The sequence below is a fragment of the Triticum urartu genome, chromosome 5A (assembly GCF_056163025.1).
Source record: "Triticum urartu cultivar PI428250 chromosome 5A, HENAU_Tu73, whole genome shotgun sequence".
Taxonomy (NCBI): domain Eukaryota; kingdom Viridiplantae; phylum Streptophyta; class Magnoliopsida; order Poales; family Poaceae; genus Triticum; species Triticum urartu.
The window spans coordinates 256,152,234-256,175,468 of NC_141877.1; positions in this window are offsets into that span (position 1 = coordinate 256,152,234).

Genomic DNA, 23,235 nt, shown 5'->3' on the forward strand with positions numbered 1-23,235 from the left:
GTATAGGTGGAGGTAGTGCGTATGCAGAAGTGGGACGTGGTGGCGACTAAACTAAAAAAAATCAGTTTCATCAGGGTACGTCGGATGTCCGGGATGGGCCGGTCGTCCGGTTGTCGGACGTCCGGAGACGGTCGGACGTCCGGTGCCTGGGAGAAATTTTGGGCATGGGAAGAACAACTAGGGTTCGTGATGGGGATGGCGAAAATGGTCAAATCTGAAGGATTTTGTGGATGGAAAGGGTGGAGACAAGGGGGAAAAGGTAGATCCACTCAAGGCAAAGAAAATCCACGGATTAGATCCAAGTCTCCAACAAAATTTCAACAGACCAACAAATCACAAAAAATGGGGCTATTTTTGGTGGGGATTTTCGAAATTGGGGAAGAACACAACAAAATCAAGCTAGAAAATGAAATGGGGAGGCTCCGAAATCGTGATCAACGTGGCTCTAGATACCAAGATGATGTAGGGTAGAACCCAATCGCCCGATCTTTCACGAAAGGAGCGGATCCCGCGACGAACACAAAGAACACGAGGGAAAACACGAGGGGAAACACGAGAGAAACACTAAACCAACAAGAAATAGTCACACATATGCTAGATCCTCGAGTACATAAGAGGTCACACGATCCATGGTCAACTAGGGACGATACAAAGGTAGCCGGTCTTCTCCGTGAGGAGGTCTTGAGGTTCTTCCCGTAGAGGGGTCTTGAATCCAAAGGGATCTTCTCTGAAGAGGGGCTGCGGTCTCTCTCGTGGAGTAGATCCGATGTGGATGAGCAATGCTCTATCTCTTATATGAGCTAAACCAATGCTAACCCTAGCTAGAAGGAATAGAAGGTCTATTTATAGTCTTAGTGCAAAAGGGGACGAAGTGGGGGGGTACATGGGCTGCAGCCCAACACATAACAGCACACAGGCGTCGGACGTCCGGGAGTCACCGGTCGTCCGGAGGCTCATGAGGGTCTGGATGTCCGGTGCTCATTGGACGTCCGTAGATTCGGCTCGGGTGTGCTTCGGTTGGACGCCCGGTCGGGGTCGGTCGTCCGGAGGGCTTCGGAAATCCGTAGTATTGGCTCAGTTGTGGGTGTGTCGGTCGTCCGGAGAAGGTCGGACGTCCAGAGCCTGGAGATCGTCGGACGTCCGGTCTTGGTTGGTCGTCCGGAGCCTGTAGATTGTCGGACGTCCGGTCTTGGTCGGTCGTCCGGAGTCTTTAGCTTCTTCCGCATATCTTCTTCTTCACGTCCATCTTCCTCTTCCGATTCTCCTTGCTCCTTAGCTTATTCATGGCTAACTCCTTGATACCTGAGTATGCATAATGTCTCTGTTTGATGTAGTAGCCATGTGTCATGTGCATCGAAGTGAACTTGTGAGAGGAGAGATGTCACCTTAGTTTTGAGAGCTCTTGCACGCGCTCGTGTCATGGGTCCGCTAGGAACTTGGTGGGACGATGCTAGGTCCGTGGGGATGACCTTGGGATGCTCTGCATCAGAACTACTCACGCATCATCGGAGAGGCACCAATGGAGGTGGTGAACCCCATCCGAGATCATGTCTAGATTGGATCTGGTGGTTCTGTACTTTGCGGCGGCTGGATGAATATTTCGTCGACTCCCCTAGGGTTCTGGAAATATTGGGGTATTTATAGTGCAAAGAGGCGGTCCGGGGGGGCACCCTAGGTGGGCACAACTCACCAGGGCGCGCCTGGGCCTCCTGGCGCACCCTGGTGGGTTGTGCCCCCCTCGGGGCACACCCCAGGTGCAGCCAGGGCCCATTGTGTTCCTTATGACCCATAAAAATTCTCCATAAAGTTTCGGGGCATTTGGACTCCATCTGATATTGATTTTCCGCGATGTAAAAAACATGGAAAAACTGCAACTCGCACTTGGCACTATGTCAATAGGTTAGTACCAAAAAATGTTATAAAACGACTATAAAATAATTATAAAACATCCAAAATTGATAATATAAAAGCATGGAACAATCAAAAATTATAGATACGTTGGAGACGTATCAGTATTCAATGTTGATCATTCATTATGCATGCTAATGACCTTTTTCGCTCTCTAGTTGGTATCTTCTCAAAATATATGCTAGTCTTCGCGTGTACTAAGTGGGAATACTACTTGTGCATCAAAATCCTAGGAAAACAAGATGAACTTGGAAGACTGGAGAACAATCTTTGGAAAACCGACAGATTACTGGTCGAAGAGATGGAGAAGAATCAAAAGTTGATCGAAAAGCATGATGCTTTCTCTTCAACTATTGATGATCTTTCCAACCGATATGATTCCCTTACAATTGACTACTAGAGTTTGTTAGATGAACTCCTTAATAGGAATCAAGAACTCGAGTCAATGAAAGAGTCTCATAACATGCTAGCGAAAGAAAATGCTTCTCTCTTCGTCGAGCAATGATATCGGCTTCCTGATAACTTTGTGCCTCCATGCTGACAATGTCTAGAATGATGCAATGCTGACTCTAATGCTGAATCCTCTTGATACCACTTGATAGAGGCGACGGTGTCCAAATCTTTCGATGAGATGATAACAATCGATTTGGTGGAGACGACTTTGACGATCCGACTACAAACGTGCATGACGTTGCGCCTTAGCAATCGCTAAACCAATCTCTCGAAGTTACTGACGATGCTGGAAGCACGATCAGCCTGACCACGAAGGTCGGTTCCTGCACGCAATCGAAGAACAAGCAAGAATATGATAATGCAATCTGAATATTGCGAATATATATGAACTATTGACAATGGTGGGGATCCGTAAGCGGTCTTGGTCTGGTCGTTGGACACAAACGAAGTACACAAAGTTGCATTGGCTAACTTTTAACTAAACAAATCCCAAAGAAAAAGCTACTAGATGGATCTACTTATATAGGAACTAGGGGTGGCCGCCAAGGAGGTGAAAGGACGTCCCAAGGCAGCCTAAAACTAATCCTAGGTCGTACAAGGCCCATGGGCCCAAGTGGTGCAACACCTTTGGACTTGTTGTCTGACTCGGATTCTGCTGCAGCGTCAGATTGTTTCATCGATATTTCAATGTTCCGGACGAATTTGAAGGTGATTCCAATTGGGTTGGAAAGAGAACGAAATATACTTTCCAAAAAAAAATAATCACCCAATTTGGAGTCCGTATGAAAAAGTTTTTGATGTTTTGAGTCAGGTATGTCTGTGTAGTCCGAATCTGAATCCAGAACGTGAGAGACTTGGACTCTATCTTCTCTTGGCCCAAAGGTGACGTGAGAGGGATTTTTGAATAGAACCTAAACTTCTCCTTTTCCCTTATCTTCATATGTGGATTGTACAAATGTCCCATACACCTACGATTAGAAAAAACACAAAAGTGTGTGAAGTATTTTTGTTTTGAATAACATAAATAGATTATTGAATAGTTTGCACTAGAAATCACCTCACAAATATGCATGTATGCAATATTTTTGGTCGTATCCAAGGTAGTCATGTCCTCATCACTTCTAATGTTATCATAGAGAATATTGCAACTACTACGAATGATACCTCTAACCCCTTTCCCGAGGGATTTATTGCTCTCTTTGATGAAAATTGTAGATTAAAGAACTTGATTGAGACAGGAATGCTAAAGAGCCTCAAAGGGCATCAAACTCTCTGTGGTGTACTCAAGAAGTCCATTCTGCACAAACATCCTCGAAAGGAAGGATTAGGTTTCAAAAGAAAACTCAATGTTGATGGAACTTACTGGACTCCCGAGCAGTATCCACGAATGAGTCGGGTTCTTGCCAAAACTAAAACTCTCGAACCTGTAACTCTATTTGGATATGACTCACCCATTTCTGTTGTTTCTGATGAGTATGATGACTCAAACTACAAACTCTTCATACAATAGAATGGTAAGTTATTTGCTCGATATATTGGGATGAACTGCAAGGTCTGGCACACCCAAGAAGCAAATCTGGGTGAAAAAGTGCATTATTAGAAATCTATCTGTCACTGCTAACTTGAACTTGCAGAAAGAATCTCTTCGAGGAAATGATTATTATTCACAGATTGGCACTGAAACTCCCTCGAATGGATATCAATCAAACATTCAATAGAAGGAGTACATGTGTACCTCTTTGCATCATTAAATAGATGTCTTTGGAAACAACATCAATGCTTATTCATTTGATTACTCTCGAAATACACAGGTGAACTATAGATCTCGCTGAAGGAATGTTCTGGCTTAGACTAAGCAAATGAGTTTCTCATTGCCCACTCAAGTGTGGGTTGCGAAGAAGAACTAACCCTTCTTTTTGGAATTATCTCAGGGATTCTATTCACTATCCTTAGTACTGAGATCTATATTGTTGGTGCCAGTTATTTATGTTTTCGTTCAAATGTTTTATTCCTTGTTTTTGTTGTGTTTGTGTTTTGTCCGAAGATCAACTCACTCATAGCTCCGTATTTTATGTTTCCTCTTGTTTGACTGAGTGTTTTGCTTCAGTCCCTTTTATCCCTCTATTCTTTCTCATCCAATCTTTGTTGTCCATCATAAGCATGCAATTCAAACTGTAGTAAATTTCTATCCGACGTCCTTGGTCTCAAAATAAATCGGCTTTGAACCTTAATGTGTTTTTGGCATTTGCCTTTCCTCAAACCTTTCGGTCTCCCTCTCAGTTTTTGATTTCATAGGAAACAGTTGCCATGTGCCCACGATCCCCACGATCGTTATCGTGTCCGTTGAATGTGGAACATCCCACGTTTGTAGGTCGTATATTTTGGTGAGGTGGTTCTGCTCTCTTGCTATAAATACCCCTCCAGGTGTCTTCTTCCTCACTTGTTCCTCATACCTTCATCCCCCTTCTCCCGAGCCTGAGCTTGAAGCAACGTCTTCGAAGTGCCTCGCTGTGAAACTCCGGTGAAGTCTTGTCACCATTGGTCGCGCCAGTGCGGTAATCTTCCTCTCCGCATTGCCATAATTGATCTATGCTGCCAAGTTAGGGTGCCTAGGTCTGAATCTGCTCCTGCTCCATTCTTTGTTCCTAGGGCAATTCATATCGACGCCATTTCTTTTGATTTATTTCCTTGTAGTAGATCTTTAGGAATAACTATGCCATGGCTGGTATGGTTTGTATTTTTTCCCCGTACTATTTCTCCTTGAATCTAGGGTTCCTGAGTACTTATTCAAAGGAATAGATAGTGTTTTACTCAGCATGATCACTCTATGGCATGTTACAAATCTATCAATGATATCTTCTCTAAGTATACAATGGCTTCCTTTGTTTCCTCTAAAAATCTTTCTTTTTCGCTCAAAAAGCCTCAGTGCATGTTTATGAGCCTACCTTGTTTTCCCTCGTATCTATTATTTTTCATAGGTCAGCAATGGCACAGAGTTCGGATGAGTATACAGATTCTGATGGGGATTTGCCTCGGTCACCCCCAAGAACAGACCAAATGAGATTGACTGGTGGAGGAAAATCATCAAAGCCACCAAAGACACCAAAGAAGAAATCCGAGTCTGAATCCGAAGGAAATGATGAAGAAGTTCCCTCTACTCACAGTTAGCCCGAGGATGAACTAGTCAATGATGCTCTCACCCTCTTCGCTGAGATGTCTAAGCCAGAGGGCTACAGAACTCCACCAGGAGTTGAAACAATCATTCAACGCAACAACAGGTTGCAAAGGATTCGTCGTCATTGGGTGAAGAAATGGTTTGACTATGAAAACATTTAAGAGAAATATCAATTTCTATTTGCTTTCACTCCTCCATGGAATGACTACATTGCTGAGAATTTCCTTGGGCCAGACAATAAAAAAGTCAGACCACCAGCGCCTTCAAATGCTCACCCAGACTCCCTCAAAACCATCGCAGATTTTCCCGATGAAGTAGCCAAGAGACAGAACGCCAAAGCCAAGCGTGAAGCTAGGGCTGCAAACAAAAATTGGGTTGAAGCCAGATTGTTGCACTAACTCAACAAGACATGCAAAAGAAAAACGATCGTGCTTCCCGAAAGAAATTGTTGACCTTACTAGGGCACTTAGTGTCATGAGAAATGACAAAAATTACTGGCTCTTGCGATTGAAAATGGATATTTCTCAGCTGTGCGACAGAAGGAATGATGAAATTGAGTGCAAGGCTGATCTGGCTCGAAGGATAATCAAAGAGGAAAAATGTCTGAAGGCCAAGTCAAGAGCCAGCAAGCCAAAAGGAATCAAGGATCGCCGCCCTCAGACTGCTGCTGATGCTCCCATTGACTCACGTACTCCTCTGCAGCAGATTCTGCCATCTCCTCCGCATGAAGATGAACCCGTGCAGCAAGCTGAGAATGTGGAGGCTTTCATTCCTGTTACATCTGCCCAATAGCAAATTGTTGTTGAAATTTTCCTTAAAAAGACAGACGAACAAAATGCTCTGCCTGAGCAGCAATTCAAAGATGATAAAACTGACGAGGAAATTGAGGTTGAGAAGGCAAACCCATCGCCTTCTAAGAACTTGCAAGCTGAGCCCTCCGGATCTATCAAGGAGGAGAATGACAAGATTGTGGGGGAGCTTAATGCTTCCTGGGAGAACACTACCCCAGTCATATCATCTAGTGCCCCTACCCAGATGGATATTGATCCCACTCCTCGTTCCACTACTTCATAGTTGGAAGAGGAAGAGAAGAAATCTGAAGAGCCCATGGCTCACGAAGGAATTGTCCCACCTGTTGTACCCAAGACGTCCGAGAAAGAAGTTGTTGTGCCCCCAGTCAAAGAAACTAAAGAGAAAGAAAAGGCTCTGGCGCCTGAAATTCAGGAAGTCATTGAAGGAGTTCCAACAAAGAAAAATGATAATTCCGGTTCTTCAAAGAAATCAGCCCAAGAGAAGTCAAGGAAGCTTCGTGCCCCACTGAAGCCTATCGAAGAAGGTGTGCAAGCACCTTATGATATTCGGACCAGGAATGTGAGCGAAGAACATCTGAAAAATACTTTGGAAACATTTTCGTTGTTCCCAGCTGAATATGGCCAAAATGGTCCTGCGTTTAACGAACTGTTTCACCTCTCAAAACTTGCATTCTTTGGTACCAGCCCATATGAAGGAGAGAGAACCTCTTTATCACCAAGATTCTGGACTAAAGAACAGGCTATGTATTATGCTCGCATCCTATAAGAAAAGAATTGCGTCTTCAAGCACCAAATTCTCAACTTTGCTGAGCTCGAAAGCTTACCCTACTTTCATCACACAACCAAGAAAATTGAGCATGTTTTCTTGAAGAGTTTTCTTCGCTTCAATCATAGCTGGAGTCATGAAGTAATTCATAAATTCTATGCCACTCTGTATATCTCAAGAGAACTTCGAGATAGTTCTATAGGGATCCTTGAATGGATGAAAGGAGAGGAAAGGATTAAATGCTCGGAAGATCAATTGTTAGTGTTGTTGAATCTGCCTCGTTGCGAATTTGATACTGATCGAGAGCACACACTGCACTATTGGGAAGTGTCCAAAGCTAAACTGCATATGCTGATGGACCCCAAGCTGGTTGGTGATGAATACATTGAGATCAACCCAAAGAATTTGGCATATGAGAATAAAGTTCTATTCTAATATCATAGCCCCCTGCAACTCCCTCACTCCAACTAACAGGCTAGAAACCATCAATGGTATCGTGGGAAATGCACTACATGTCATTGCTCAGGGTATTCATTCTGATATCCCAAATCTTTTCATTCGCAACTTGGCTTGTGCAGCTACTGGCCCTCAAGTCTTAAAGCCATATGCTCCTTGGATCATGTATGCCATTGAGCAGCTCCTTGAAGAAAAGTTCTACTGCCCATATGATCTGAAATTTTTCATGCCCCCTATCCGTGACACGCTGAAAAATTGTGAAGCGCATAGGGAAAGGGAAAATTCTAATGGATGCCATTATTTCTGCTTTTGTGCCTGCTTCTGCTAGGGTTCCGAAGATCAAGAAGGCTAAAGTAGAAATTCCTAGTTAAGAAAATCCTTCATTATATGAGATTTGTCTTTGCACTCTGCAGGCATTAGAAAGGCGCATTAAGCTCGATAGAAAAGTAAAGCTGGAAATGATGACAGAGATCAATCCGCTTCATAATTATGCTCGGCAAGCTTTCTTGTATGAGAAGGCACAGAAGAAGTGCTCATATACACTTCTTCGCAAGAATTACACTCGCAAGCAACATTCAGCCGAGGGCATCAAAAAGGAATATGCTTATCTGGAGCAATTTGAAGTACCTCGGATTCAAAGGCAGACACCAGTGCGCCCTCATCGTTCTGCCTCAACTGACCTGCTGTTTGTCGAACCTGGTGATATTCTTGAAGACACGGCAGGGACTTTCATCTACAAGCAGAAGCACCTAGTGCTACTCCTCCCAAAGAAAATCCTGAAGCCCGTGTTGTATCTCCAGCTCCTGCTTCGGCCTCAACCATTCCTCATTCCACATCTCCGAACAGTTCAAGTTCTTGTTCTGAGGGTTCTTCAGACGAGTAGTTCCTTGTATGCATTCTCTTTCCTTTTTGATAATTGTTGACAAAAAGGGGGAGTGGTACATCGAGTGAAAGATTTGCGGGGTATTTGCAGGGTGTTGTGCTTTTTATTCGCCATTTGCTTTTCTACCGAACATTTTCGTTTCGTCGAACAATTTGCTTTGCAACTTAAAGCACCATGTGTGGTGTTGAATTACTCAGTCGTCATGTACAGTTAATAACCCTCCTACAATGCTATTTGCTTCCAACTATATGTTTGCTGGTGCTATCGAAAGTTTACTCCCTAGCAATGATTATCCTCAGTGATTATCTATCGTGTAGGGAAAGTGAAAGCTTTTCAAGGAGGATTGGAAACCATGCTTCTCTAAACGAGATATCTCACTCCTTGATTCTATATATGTCTGCTGGTTAGATATTTCATAATGATTATCTTTTGCTATCTAACCTTGTAGAAGAAGAAAGATGCTTCAGATAATTTCACTTGTTATTCAAGAGAAAATTATTTCTATCTATCAAGTGTTTTTCCTTGCACTTCTCCTTCACAACATCTTTGTTGCAGGAAAACTCCGTCTGAAGCATATCTACTATGATCAATATATCTATAATTCCTTTGCTTTGTTCTCCCTCGTATATCTAACTTGCAGGTAACCCATATCTCGTGTGGATTTAAATCGTGTTATGAGAAAATCTTAATGGATTATTCTTCATCACAAATCATTTCAAAGTAATAACTTTATCTAACAAATCTTCTTAAAGATTGTGTGTGATAGGAAACACCTCGTACACTATCGAGTGTACTGGAAGAGACCACGAATGAGATCATATCTCAATATCACTCGTACGAAGATTCATATCGTTTCATTCCATTTCTTTCACCTATGCATTCGATGCATATCTTGAGGGGGAGCGTATTTTATCTTCGTAACTATCCCTCATCTTTCATTATCCTTCGCATTTCATTTCATTCATTTATATATCCTTCGATTTATTCTGTTTTGTTAACAATCGTCCAAAAAAGGGGGAGATTGTTGGTGCAATAATTCCTGTGTTTACGAGATTGTTGACAGAAACAAGCATGGACTGATTTGTCTGCTAGTGCATATAGAGAGAAATAGTCCATGCAGAACCGAAGACAATGCTACAGAACGCGAAAAGTTGCCTGAGGACGAAGATGTCCCCGGTGCTGATGCCGTCTCTAATGACCAGGCGAGCCATCGACCCTTCGGCGGTCCGACAGAAAAACTCTCAATGAAAGCACCAGTGTCGGTGTCAAAACTGGCTGATCTCGGGTAGGGGTTCCCCAACTGTGGATCTTGGATCGATGGGGAACAAGGGATGTGACACATGATATTTACCCAGGTTCGGGCCCTCTCAAAGAGGTAACACCCTACACCCTGCTTGATTGTATTGTTTGTGTATATGGGGATTACAGAGTTGATCTACCACGAGATCGGACGAACTAAACCCTAGACTAGTAGGATGGTGATTGTTGTTTTAGCCTCTATGGACTAAACCCTCTGGTTTATATACACACCAGGGGTACTAGGGTTTACATATAGTCAGTTACATCGGGGAAACGCCGGATCTTCCATCTTGACTTGGTGTACACACCAAGGCACAAAAGGTATTTGGTCCGGATACAGTGCGGCCCAATAGTCCGGCCTATGAGAGATAGGTTGGAAACCCAAGGAACCCTGATGTAGGGTAGAACCCTAGTGGCCTGATCTTTCACGATTGATGTGGAGCATACCAAGGCCATCCCCATGGACCCAACTACATCTCCTACGGCACCTCTTGGACCCATGACACGAGCACGTGCAAGATCTCTTGAAACCGACGTGACATCTCCCCTCTCACATTTCCACTTTGATGCACATGAGACATGGCTACTACCTCATACGGATACTTTGTGCATGCTTGGGTACCATGGAGAAGCTAAGGAGCAAGGAGAAGAAGAAGAGGAAGATGGACGTGAAGACAGAGAAGAAGAAGATGGGCTGTTGAAAGTCTCCAGGCTCCGGACGACCGACGAGCCCCGGACGTCTGACGACCTCTAGGCTCCGGACGTCCGGCCTCCTCCGGACGACCAACACTTCCACATCCCAGCCAAAATAGACGGACATCCGACGCCCTTATGACGACCAGCGCCCGGACGTCCGACCCCGACCGGACGACCAACCGAAGACAACCCGAGCCGAATTTACGGACGTCTGACAAGCACCGGACGTCCGGACCCTCACGAGCCTCTGGACGACCGGTGTCCTCCGGACGTCCGACGCCTGTGCACTGATTCATGTTGGGACGCAGCCCATGTACCCCTTCGCCCCCCTCTTTTGCACTAAGACTATATACTCCACCTCGTCCAACTTTCTAGGGTTAGCGTTGGTTTAGCTCATTTTGAGAGATAGAGCTATGTCATCCACATTGGATATACTCCTCGTGAGAGACCGCGACCTCTTCGGAGAAGATCCCTTTGGATTCAATACCTCCTTGCAGAGAAGAACATCAAGACCTCCTCACGGAGAAGACCGTTACCCTTGTATCATCCTTAGTTGACCGTGTACCGTGTGAACTCTTACGTATCCGAGGATCTAGCACATGTGTGACTTTCTTGTGTTGGTTTAGTGATTCTCTTGTGTTTCCCTTGTGTTTTCCCTCTCTTTCCCCTCGTGTTCTTCGTGTTCATCGTGGGATCCGCTCCTTTCGTGAAAGATCAGCCGATTAGGGTTCTACCCTACATCATCTTGGTATCCTGAGCCACGTTGATCACGATTTCGGAGCCTCCCCTCATTATTTTCTAGTCTAATTTTGTTGTGTTCTTCCCTAAATCAAAAATCCCCACCAAAAATAGCCCCAATTTTTTTGTTATTTGTTAGTGTGTTGAGATTTTGTTGGTTTGGATCCGTGGATTTGCTTTGTTTTGACTGGATATAGCTTTTCCCCCCTTTCCCCACCCTTTCCATCCACAAAATCCTCCAAATTTGACCATTTTCGCCATCTCCATCGCGAACACGTGAAGTTCATCCCGTGCCCGATTTTTGCCCAGGCACCGGATGTCTGACCCAGCCCGAATGTCCGACGACCGGACGACCGGCCCAGCCCGGACGTCCGATCGACCCTGAGGAAACTGAATTTTTTCAGTGTAGTCACCACCACCGCCCCACATTTCCGCATACACACTCCTACCACCAATACACCTTCACCACTTCTGCATACCACCGCCATTTGGACCGTTTCGCTCTCCACACGTGTTGCCACTTCGAGCTTTGAGAATTTGAGTTGTGGTTCCGTATCCTTTTGTGTTTCGGCTATCTAGGTACGGTTCGACATCAACATCACTGCCGCTCATCTTCGCCATGGATGCGTCATCGACAACGACCACCTTGACTACATCTTGGTATTCGGTCCACCATTTTGACACCATACCATAAGCAAGAACGGTAACCTCGTCTTGGTATTGGACATATCACTCTTGCCATTACATTGATAGCCATCATAGCCTTACTTCTTTGCGTTGCTTACCCATCAAGACTAGCCATTGAGTATTGCCGGCAATGAGATTTGCACACATTAGTGATCATACTTCCCATAGCATACATACATCATTGTTGCATATATTGGTATCATCTCTTGTGTCACAAAGTTGTCATCGCATACACAATTGCTATCTTGGTTCGTCAAGCATTGCATGAGAAAAGAGCTCAAACATCAAAGAGCCAAACAAGCTTTTCAGCAAAGAGGAAAGATAAGCAACAAGCTTTTAAGCAAGAACCATAGCATCATACAACATTAAGATTGTCATACTAGATCATCTTGGATCATATCATCGAAACACCTTGCATAGAGCATACTTGGGATAGAAGTCGTTGCATTTTTGCTACGTAGGTTCAGCACAAGTTCTTTGTATCCTCCTATTGTGCAATCGTGCTAGCGTATCTATAGTGTTGCGCGACAAGAGCATTTTTGTGGATTCCACATTTTAGCTCACCCTTGGTTGCCCGACCCCACTTATCTTTTTGTGTGTGTGTTTCCGTGTACCTTATATGTTGGTCTACTTGTTACACTGCATCTTGCAAATCTTTTCCAACATTATTGAAAATCATGTACAATTGCATCAAATTTTGTGCCACCATCTTAACCAAGCTCCACCATAAGCTTTTACTTGTGTAGGTGTGAGAAACCGAGAAGAGCTAGTACCAATTGTGCTATTTCCTTGTCCTACATTGGAGTGATCATCGATCCACTTGCAACTTCGGTCAAGGTACATTTGGTATTCGTTCTTCTCTTTCTACCACTCACATTTGTCTTGGAATGATGAATAGTCCAAGTACTTTTACCAACCCACTCTTCATTGAGCACGACGACGACATGAACTCCTACGTCACCAAGAGTCACCTCTTTGGTGCACAACGTGCTTTGCATCAAGAGCAGCAAGCCATGAGTGAACGCATCGACAACCTCGCCGCCGACTTGCGACTCTCCGAGCAACGTACAAGGGACTACTTCGACCACAAACTCGACGTTCACAAGCAAGAGAATGACGCAAGGATGGACGAGATTCGTGCTTTGTTTCTCAACCGCTCTTCTTCCACTTCGTCTTCATCAAGAAGGACTCGCTCAAGTCGACACTATGACTCCACCCTCTTCAGCTCAAGTACACTGACATCGAACACTCTACGTCGTCCTGTGCGCAACGATCGTCAAGCAAGCCTCAATCCTCTATGCGATACTGACTCTCAAGAGCGCCAACAACGTCAAACTCAAGAGGCCTTTGCATTAGCACGAGAACAACAACGACAATGCTAACATGAAGAGGAAGAGTGAGCGCATCTACACCAAGTTGCACAAGATGCCGAGGCACAATGCCAAGAACAACAACTCCGTGAATCTCAAGCACTTGAGGCGCAACAAGCCCTCCAAGATTCAAGTCGAGCCATAGCCAACCGAGGCCGACAAGCACGTGAACAATAGGAAGCACCTCGCGAAGAACTTCATGAACAACGACATCAAGCTCACGTGCACCATCACGTCCCTCAAGTTCCTCCTCGAGCTCGACAAGCTCCTCCACAAGCTCGCCAAGAACATCAAGTTCATCAAGAGCATGAAGAGAATGGACATCCTCCACGACAAGTCCATCATGAGGTTGACAATCCCCCTCACCAAGAGTGACACGAGCTTGACAATCATCTACAACACGGGCGTCATCATCCCCAACCCCAACACAATGAACAGCAATGCTATGGCAAGCTCAAGTTCACCATGCCTAAGTTCAACGGAAGCAACGATCCCGAAGAGTACCTTTCATGGGCATTGAAAGTTGTTAAGATCTTCTGTTTGCACAACTACGACAAAGAGAAGAAGATCGCGATGGCATCCCTTGAGTTCCAAGACTATGTCCTCATTTGGTGGGAACAAGTTATCGAGCGCCGAGAGGCAAGAGGTGAACCACCCATCACTACTTGGGCACAAATGAAGGATGTCATGAGAGCATGCTTTGTGCCTACCTACTACAACCGCGACCTCTTCAAGAAACTCCAACTACTCAAGCAAGTAACCAAGAGCGTTGAAGAGTACTACAAGGAGATGGAGATTGCCATGATAAGAGCCAATGTCACGGAAGATGATGAGCAAACAATGGCACGTTTCTTGAATGGACTCAACCATCCTATCAAGAAGATCGCCGACTTCCAACCATACTCGAACCTCATCGAGCTAGTGCATCAAGTTACCAAGGTGGAACGTCAAGTGCAAGACGATTTCAAGTATGCCAAGTTCTCATCCAAGTCCTACGGCTTCTCCAACAACCAAGCTTCAACGACTCCAACACCATCTATCAAGCCTTCTACAAGCAACATCGACAAGCCGAGTTCCAAGAAAGCTTCATCAACTCCAAGTCATCATCCTACTACGAGCAACTTGAAGCCGAGAGCTTCATCATCATCCTATCCAACCGATGAGACCGTCAAGACAAGCTCCTCCAAATGCTTCACATGCGGAGGCCGAGGCCACAAGTCCTATGATTGCACCAACAAGTGAACCATGATTCTCAATGATGATGGCACCTACGATTCCATGAGTGAAGGAGAAATGGACGCTCTTGAGCAAGTCGCCATGCACCGGCAAGTGAACGATGGAGAGGAACAAGTCTTTTGCGATGAAGACTCAAGTCCCGCTCTTGTCGTCTCCATAGTCTTGACTCTCCAACATCACCAAGAAGAAGACCAAAGATGCCACATATTCCACACCAAGGCCAGCATCAATGGAAGATCCGTCAAGGTCATCATCGATGGAGGGAGTTGTCATAATCTCGCAAGTGAAGAACTTTGCTCCAAGCTCCAATTTCCCAAGACGAAGCACCCTCATCCATACAAAGTGCAATGGCTTAGCGACTCCGACACTATCCAAGCCGAGCATCGAGTACAAGTCTCCTTCAAAATTGGCGCCTACGAAGACACCTTGGAGTGCAACGTCGTTCCAATGACTGTTTTCCATCTTCTCCTTGGACGCCCATGGCAATTTTATAGAGGAGTCATCCACAATGGCCGAACGAACCAGTACATCTTCAAGATGAAGGGCAAGGTGTACATCCTTCGTCCAATGTCGCCAAGCCAAGTGATCGCCGACAAGCAAGCCACCCATCATGGAGATCATAGTGAGAGAGCGAACCACCAAAAAGAGAGTGAGCACCACAAGCCCAAATCGAACACCTCCACGATGAGAGAAAAGAAGAACTTAGTCCTATTTGCCACCAAAAGTGAGATAAGAGGAGTGTGTGAGAACCCATCTAGTGTCCTACACTACGTCATTGTGTGTAAGGACAATGCACCACAAACTAACACCTCTCACACTCTTCCTCTAGTGTTGTGTTCTCTTTTTCAAGAATTTCACGATGTTTTCCCCGACGAGCTACCTCCGGGACTACCTCCACTATGAGGCATTGAGCACCGCATCGACCTCATCCCCGGAGCACCGCTTCCGAACAAAGCTCCCTACCGCGTCAACCCCAAAGAAACCAAAGAAATACAAAGGGAAGTAAAACATCTCATAGACCATGGACATGTGCGTGAAAGTTTGAGCCCTTGTGCCGTCCCGGTCATTCTTGTGCCAAAACGAGACAGTAGCTTTCGCATGTGCTCCGATTGTATACCTATCAATGCTATTACCATTCGTTATAAGTATCCCATTCCACGCCTTGATGAAATGCTTGATGAACTTAGTGGTGCCACTATCTTTTCAAAAATTGATCTTAAGAGTGGTTACTATCAAATCCTCATACAAGAGGGTGATGAATGGAAAACCACTTTCAAAACCAAGTTTGGCTTGTATGAGTGGTTAGTCATGCCTATGGGTCTCTCGGAAGCACCGGGCACTTTTATGCGTCTTATGAATCATGTTTTTCGCCCTTACATTGGTATATTTGTTGCGGTCTACTTTGATGATATCCTTGTTTACAGCAAATCTCTTAGAGATCATGTCACCCATGTTCGAACCATGTTGCAAACTATTCGAAAAGAGCATATCTATGCTAATATGGAGAAATGCCTTTTTGGCGTTGACAAGCTCATCTTCTTGGGTTTTATTGTTTCTTCTAAGGGTGTTCATGTTGATGAGTCCAAGATCAGTGCTATTAAGACTTGGCCACAACCAACCAATTTGCATCAAGTGCGTAGCTTTCTTGGCCTTGCGGGTTTCTATCGTCGCTTTGTGAAATATTTTTAACACCATTGCTTCGCCTTTGCATGCTTTGAGCAAGAAGAATGCGCCTTTTGTTTGCGGACCATCCCAAGATACCGCGTTCAATGAGCTTAAGAATTTGCTTACTCATGCTCCCATGCTTGCATTACCCAACTTTGACAAACCCTTGGAGATTCATTGTGATCCTAGTGGTGATGGCATAGGAGGTGTGTTAACGCAAGAGAAGTGCCCCATAACTTACTTTAGTGAGAAACTCTCTGGCGTGCATCTCAATTACCCCATCTATGACAAAGAACTATATGCTTTAGTCTGAGTTTTGCATGAATGGGAACACTATCTTCGCCCTCATGAGTTTATCATTCATACCGATCATGAAACGCTCAAGTATCTTAAGGGCCAAACCAAGTTGAACAAGCTTCATGCTAAATGGAGTGAATTTATTGAGTCTTTTCCTTATGTCATTAAGTACATTAAAGGTAAAGAAACATTGTGGTGGATGTCCTTTCTTGCATATGCATGCTTGTTACTCAACTTGAATTGGATGTCATTGGATTTGAGCATATCAAAGACTTGTATGAGCATGATCCTACTTTTGCTACTCCTTATGCTAAGTGTTTGTCGCACACCTCTTGGGAACGCTATTACATCAAAGATGGATATCTTATGAGAGCTAACAAACTTTGCATCCCTGAGTCTTCTCTTCGTTTGTTGCTTTTGCAGGAATCTCATGGAGGAGGCGTAATGGGACATTTTGGACGAGACAAGATGTTTGCCACGCTCTCAAAGAACTACTTTTGGCCCAAGATGTTTTGCGACGTCAACCGCTTCACCAACCGATGCTCTACATGTCGCAAAGCTAAGTCCAAAGCTCAATCCCATCGCCTTTATATGCCTCTACCAATTCCATATCAACCATGGGAAGACATTAGCATGGACTTTGTACTTGGTTTGCCTAGGACTAGAAATGGGAAGGACTCGGTATTTGTCGTTGTGGGCCGTTTCTCAAAAATGGCACATTTCATTCCTTGCAACAAGATAGACGATGCTTCACATGTTGCTACTCTCTTTTGTAGGGAAATATTGCGTCTACACGAAGTGCCAAAGACGATCGTCTCAGACCGCGACGTCAAGTTCCTTAGCTACTTTTGGAAGACCCTATGCGCCAAGCTCGAAATCATGCTAATTTTCTCCACGGCGTATCATCCACAAACCGATGGCCAAACGGAAGTTACTAACCGCACACTCTCCGCTCTACTCGAGTACTCATCAAGAAGAACATCAAGGAGTGGGAGGAGTGCCTATCTAGTGCCAAGTTCGCCTACAACCGAGCAAGACACTCAACAACTGGCAAGTCCCCCTTCGAGGTCGTCTACGGGTTCAACCCTTTGTCCCCTTTGGACATTCTCCCTCTATCACTCCGAGAGCGCATCAATTTGGACGATAGCGCAAGAGAGACACATCTCAAGAAGGTGTGTCGGTGTCAAAACCGGCGGATCTCGGGTAGGGGGTCCCGAACTGTGCGTCTAGGTCGGATGGTAACAGGAGGCAGGGGACACGATGTTTTACCCAGGTTCAGGCCCTCTTGATGGAGGTAAAACCCTACGTCCTACTTGATTAATATTGATGATATGGGTAGTACAAGAGTAGATCTACCACGAGATCAGAGAGGCTAAACCTTAGAAGCTAGCCTATGGTATGATTGTATGTTGTGATTGTTGTCTTACGGACTAAAACCCTTCGGTTTATATAGACACCGGAAGGGGTTAGGGTTACACAAGGTTGGTTACAAAGGAGGAGATATCCATATACGTATTGCCTAGCTTGACTTCCACGCCAAGTAGAGTCCCATCCGGACACGAGACGAAGTCTTCAATCTTGTATCTTCATAGTCTAACAGTCCGGCCCATGGAGATAGTCTGGCTGTCCGGAGACCCCCTAATCCAGGACTCCCTCAGTATCCCCTGAACCAGGCTTCAATGACGATGAGTCCGGCACGCAGTATTGTCTTCGGCATTGCAAGGCGGGTTCCTTCTCTGAATACATCACAGAAGAATTTGAATACGAGGATAGTGTCCGGCCCTGCAAAATAAGTTCTACATTCCATCGTAGAGAGAATAATATTTTCACAGATCTAATTTGCTGGCTTGTTTTGGCAGCACGACGTTATTCGAACCGTTTCTCCACACATAACGCGAGGCAGTTTCTTGACACGTCTTGCCGAAGCGGAGATCGTGTTCCCTCAATTGCGGGATTCTCACTAATGCGGTTGTGGGTAACCCAACCGTGTCTAGGACTCCTAGATTATAGGCAAGTCCTAAACGGCTATGGAGAGGACGCTTGATATTCACCCTCTTTATAAAGGGACAAAGTTTTCGCTTTTTCCCTCTCGTGCTCAATCGAACCCTTCCCCCGCCTCGAGTTCTAACACCCAAAGCCTAGGTTAGGTGCTCCGGATCTTCAACCATGTCCAGCCTTCAAGGCCGATGGACGCCCTCCTCCATTACGGAAGAGGATATTAAGAAGTTGAGGGAGGCCAGATACCTGACCGCCGAGGTTTTGCATCGGCTACCTGCTCGAGGGCAGATCGTCCCTACTCCCGAACCCAACGAGAACGTCGTGTTCATCTCACACTTCCTCCGAGGTCTAGGCCTCACTCTAGATCCCTTCGCCAGGGGTTTGATGTTCTATTACGGGCTAGATTTCCATCATCTAGCTCCAGACTCCTTTCTCCACATCTCAACATTTATTGTCGTGTGCGAGGCCTTCCTCCGCATCACCCCTCACTTCGGCTTGTGGCTCAAGACCTTCGAAGTGAAGCCGAAGATGATCGAGGGGCAACATGCAGCGTGCGGAGGTGCATCAATAGGCAAGATGGCAGGAGCTCCATGGCCGAAAGGTTCCTTCCCAAAGGTGTCCGAATTATGGCAGCAGGAGTGATTTTACGTCACAGCTCCCAGAAGTGCCAAGTGGGCGGCTGCCCCTGCTTTCTGCTCGGGCCCCCCACCACAACTGATGTCATGGATTAGCAGAGGTCTGAGTTGGGGTCCATCCAAGGACGTGCCTATACTGCAAAGCCGCATCCGAGATCTCTTCGAGGGAGATTTTAATTTGGTTGCTGTAATACAAGTTATGCTGGTTCGTCAAGTCCAGCCTTGCAAACGCCGTCCCCTTCGCTTGTGGGAGTTCAACCCAGAGGGACCACATGCCATTCAAAGTTTCCTCGGCCTAACGCACGAGGAGATGTACAAGTCATTCTTCGGACCTCAAGTAGAATGTCCGGATATTACTGAGGACGCAGGCTTGAACAGTAACCGCGCCGCCGAACAAGTAAGAAATCCTCTAGCCGAGCACACTGTCTTTTATTCGAAGTTATTTCTGAGAGTTCGCTTTTTGACCAGGACTGGCTAACAAAGGCGAAGATGATTTGGTGTTTGGCCCCCCTCCCTGAGGGTTTGGAAAATCGGATATTGGAAAAGATGCTCGAGGTCGCACCTTGCCCGGAGCCCTTGAAGGAAGATACTGGGGGGGATAATACGGGCGGACGCGGGCCCCCATCGCCGCCCGTTCCAACCGAGGGAACGAGCGTCTCCACGAAGGCGGACAACCGGGGGAGGAAAAGGACTGCTTCCGAGGATCCGGAAGCCGAAGCCTCCAAATGGGAGAAGTCTCCCACAGAGGGTCCTGCCTCGGGGGGGTGCTTTTGCCGCACAAAGTCCGCGAGGGGATCAGCCCTCCAACGAGTCGTAAGTGATCCAAAATACTTTAATAGTAAAGGTATGCTATCTTTTTTTCTGAGAGAATAACCACCGCATATATCTTGCAGTTCGGGCCTTAGCCCCTCTTAGCTGAGCTCGTCTTCGGGGGATCTTCTTCCAGAGATGATGGAGAGCGAAACGCCTCCCCCGGACTCCTCTGCTCAAGAAGAGGGCGACCCCGAAGTGTCGTCATGGAGGGCCTCTCCGGATCCGGTGAGGCCAGAAGATAATCCCATAGACCCCCGAAGTCCCCAGCGTCCGTCTCCCGAAGAGAGCAGACAGAAGAGTCCGGCACCATCTGGTGTGCGATCAGACGTTCTGAGGGAGTTGGTGGGGTGAGCGGCCATCTCAGAAGAACACCGTATGCTGATGAGTACGGTGATGTAGAGAATCTCGTCCGCCGAAAGCGGATTACATGAAGCTTTTATGAGTCTACTGACAGACTTTGAGGTACGTGAGATAATATGTGATAGTACTGCACATGTTAGGTGTGCCCTGTGTAGATAGTAGCCCCTGAGACTCTGGTTGTCGTCCAGAACGGCGGCGAACAGAGGATCATATTCCCAGGCAATAACCAGACTGCCCCTATGTGCAGGTGGTGGAAGCTCCGGTGGCTAGCCGGACTAGTGAGTTTGCGAAATTACAATGGCAACTGGATGCGGCAGACGCAGACATCGAGCTTGTTAACAAGAGGCTTGACGAGGCACAAGGTAAGTGTTATTATCTGGTGAACGCCACATAGTAAGAGCAGCATGATGCCAGTATCTTTAATATGTTGTGACTGCAGATGGAGCTGCCACCGTGGAAGCCTTGCGGGCAGAACTTGCCCGAGCCAAGGAACAAGCGAGGATTAGTAATGCGGCTGCTTTGAAGGTGGCCGAAGAGTTGAAAGCCGAGAAGGCCGCACATTGCGAGAGCCAAGAGAAGATGACCACGATGGCCATAGAATTAAAAGACACTGCCGACCGTTGTCGGGTCCTTGAAAAATAAACCGGGCGAAGGCAACGGACCTTGAGAAGGCCACGGCGGCGGACAAAGACACCCGTTCTGCTATGAGAGCGAAGAAGGAGGAGCTGCGGGAAGCCGGGGATATTGCGGTTGGAAAACCCTTCATGTTACAGAGGAAGTTCGGGGATCCACGGTATGCCCCTCTGGATCGGCTGTGGAGTTCGGCAGATGCGTATATGGATTTGGCGGCGAGTGCTGCCGATGCGGCCAAGTACTTCCAAGGTCAGACAGATCATGAAGCGGACAAGCTATTCTGGTCGCAATTCCACGTTCAAGAGCGCCCGCTTTCATTGACTGACCAGCTAGCCGAATGGGCCGAACTGAATAGGTTGTCCGGACTCGCCATGAGGTTTGTCGTGGATCAGCTATGGCCGAAAAAGCCAAAGCCCAACAGCTATTTCAGCTTAGTGCAGCAGTACCTTGGTGCGGTGCCGCACATTAATGCGATGAAGAGGTCGACGTGCATAGAAGGCTCGCGAATGGCCCTTGCCCGTGTTAAAGCATACTGGGCGGAGATGGACGCTACCACTGTTGCGGCGCAGGGTTCGGCCATAGGCCGAGTGGCTGCCGAGCATTATTTCGAGGAGGTTCTCGAAGGTCCTCGTTTGATAGAGGCCCAGTGCTCGAAGAATATTATGTTTGAGTGATATGTATTCTCATTGTAAACACAATGTTTTTATGAAGTTTTTATAAGGCTATGTTTATACTTTTGCCTGAAAGTAGTATGATGCCTCCTGTGCAGCCGTTTATGTATACATGTGTATAACCTGAAAGATTGCAGCCGTCGGCTTCAACCCCCACGCATATAATGCGGAGGTGCTAGCAAAAAACGCATGTTCACACTTAACCCAACGTCCTAGTCCTATTAAGGAGGTGATAGCATAGCGAGCGAGGCAACCGGACTATAATGCTTTAACACTTTCACTTAGCCATAGGAGTTTGACAGTGGGGCTACTAGATAGCCCCTGGTGGCTCCGCACTCTCCCAGTCACGGGGTGCGTACATGCCTGGCCAGAAAACGGCCCTTCGTTAAGGCGTAGGAATTCTAACATTCCTATAGGTCGTCAAGTGGTTGACCAGTCTCACGCTATATCATGACAGTCAGTTTTCGGCTTTCTCTACTGAGGTGCTCGTCCAGATGAACCAGGGCACAATCGCAGTAGTTCTCCTGGTGCTACCTTAGCCGGTAAAGCGGAACATAAGGCACCAAAACACAGGAGCCGGGCAAACCCGACATTTGACCAAAGACAATGAGTCGGAGCTGATGCATATAAGACCAAACTCGCGACGCCGAACACTCCCTAAGGTATTCGGTCTTTATGGTATAAACTGGGCCTAAATAGTGCCATTCGTAAGAAGCCCCTTGTGTCCAGGTACGTGCATTATTCTGACGTGGCCACATGCCAAGACGTCAGCATCCTTCTCAACTGTTCTGAGAATTCGGTGGATATGTATCAACAAGAGCCAGTAAAAAAGGTTTACGCAGGGTCTTAATCTAAAAAGAATCCTTGGAGCGGGTCCCTGCTGCACGTCTGCGCCTGTGTCTCCATTGTGCCGTATCCTGGACGGGTGTAGCACGATGATCATCTATAAAAGAGAGGAACTTAGGTGAAAAAGTTGTCGTGCGAAAAGATAGTTTTTAAAGAAACCATATATAATTCAAGATGAGTAAAAATTGCCACTTGTCTGCGCGTGTTGAGCCCCTTGTATTTGTAATAGGGGTGTGACCATTGATCCGTTATAAATTACATATAGCTGCGCCAGACTCGAATAACCGTGTCCGAGGTCTTGATGACCTGTTAAATGCTTTAGTTGGTGAGGCCGTTTTTAGTGTACGGCTGCCAAGGCAGCCGCACTCTCTTCGGCGCGCAAAGATTGCTTAATACTTCCTTTTACTGTAATGATGCCATATGGGCCGGGCATCTTGAGTGTGAGGGAAGCATAGTGCGGTATTGCATTAAAGCGAGCGAAAGCATTGCGTCCGAGTAGTGCTTGATAGCCACTTTGGAACGGAGCGATGCAGAAGGTTAAATGTTCGCCACGGAAGTTATTGGGGAAGCCGAATATAACTTTTAGTAGCAGGGAGCCCATGCAATGAGCCCCTGGGCCTGGCGTTACTCCTTTAAAGGTAGTATTGCTATGGCAAATTTTTGTTGGGTCTATCCCCATTTCGCGTATTGTATCCTGATATATCAGGTTTAGACTGCTGCCACCGTCCATCTGGACTTGTGTGAAGTGGTATCCGTCAATTATTGGGTCTAATACCAGGGCAGCCCATCCTGCACGCCGGATACTTGCTGAGTAATCACGATGGTCGAAAGTGATCGG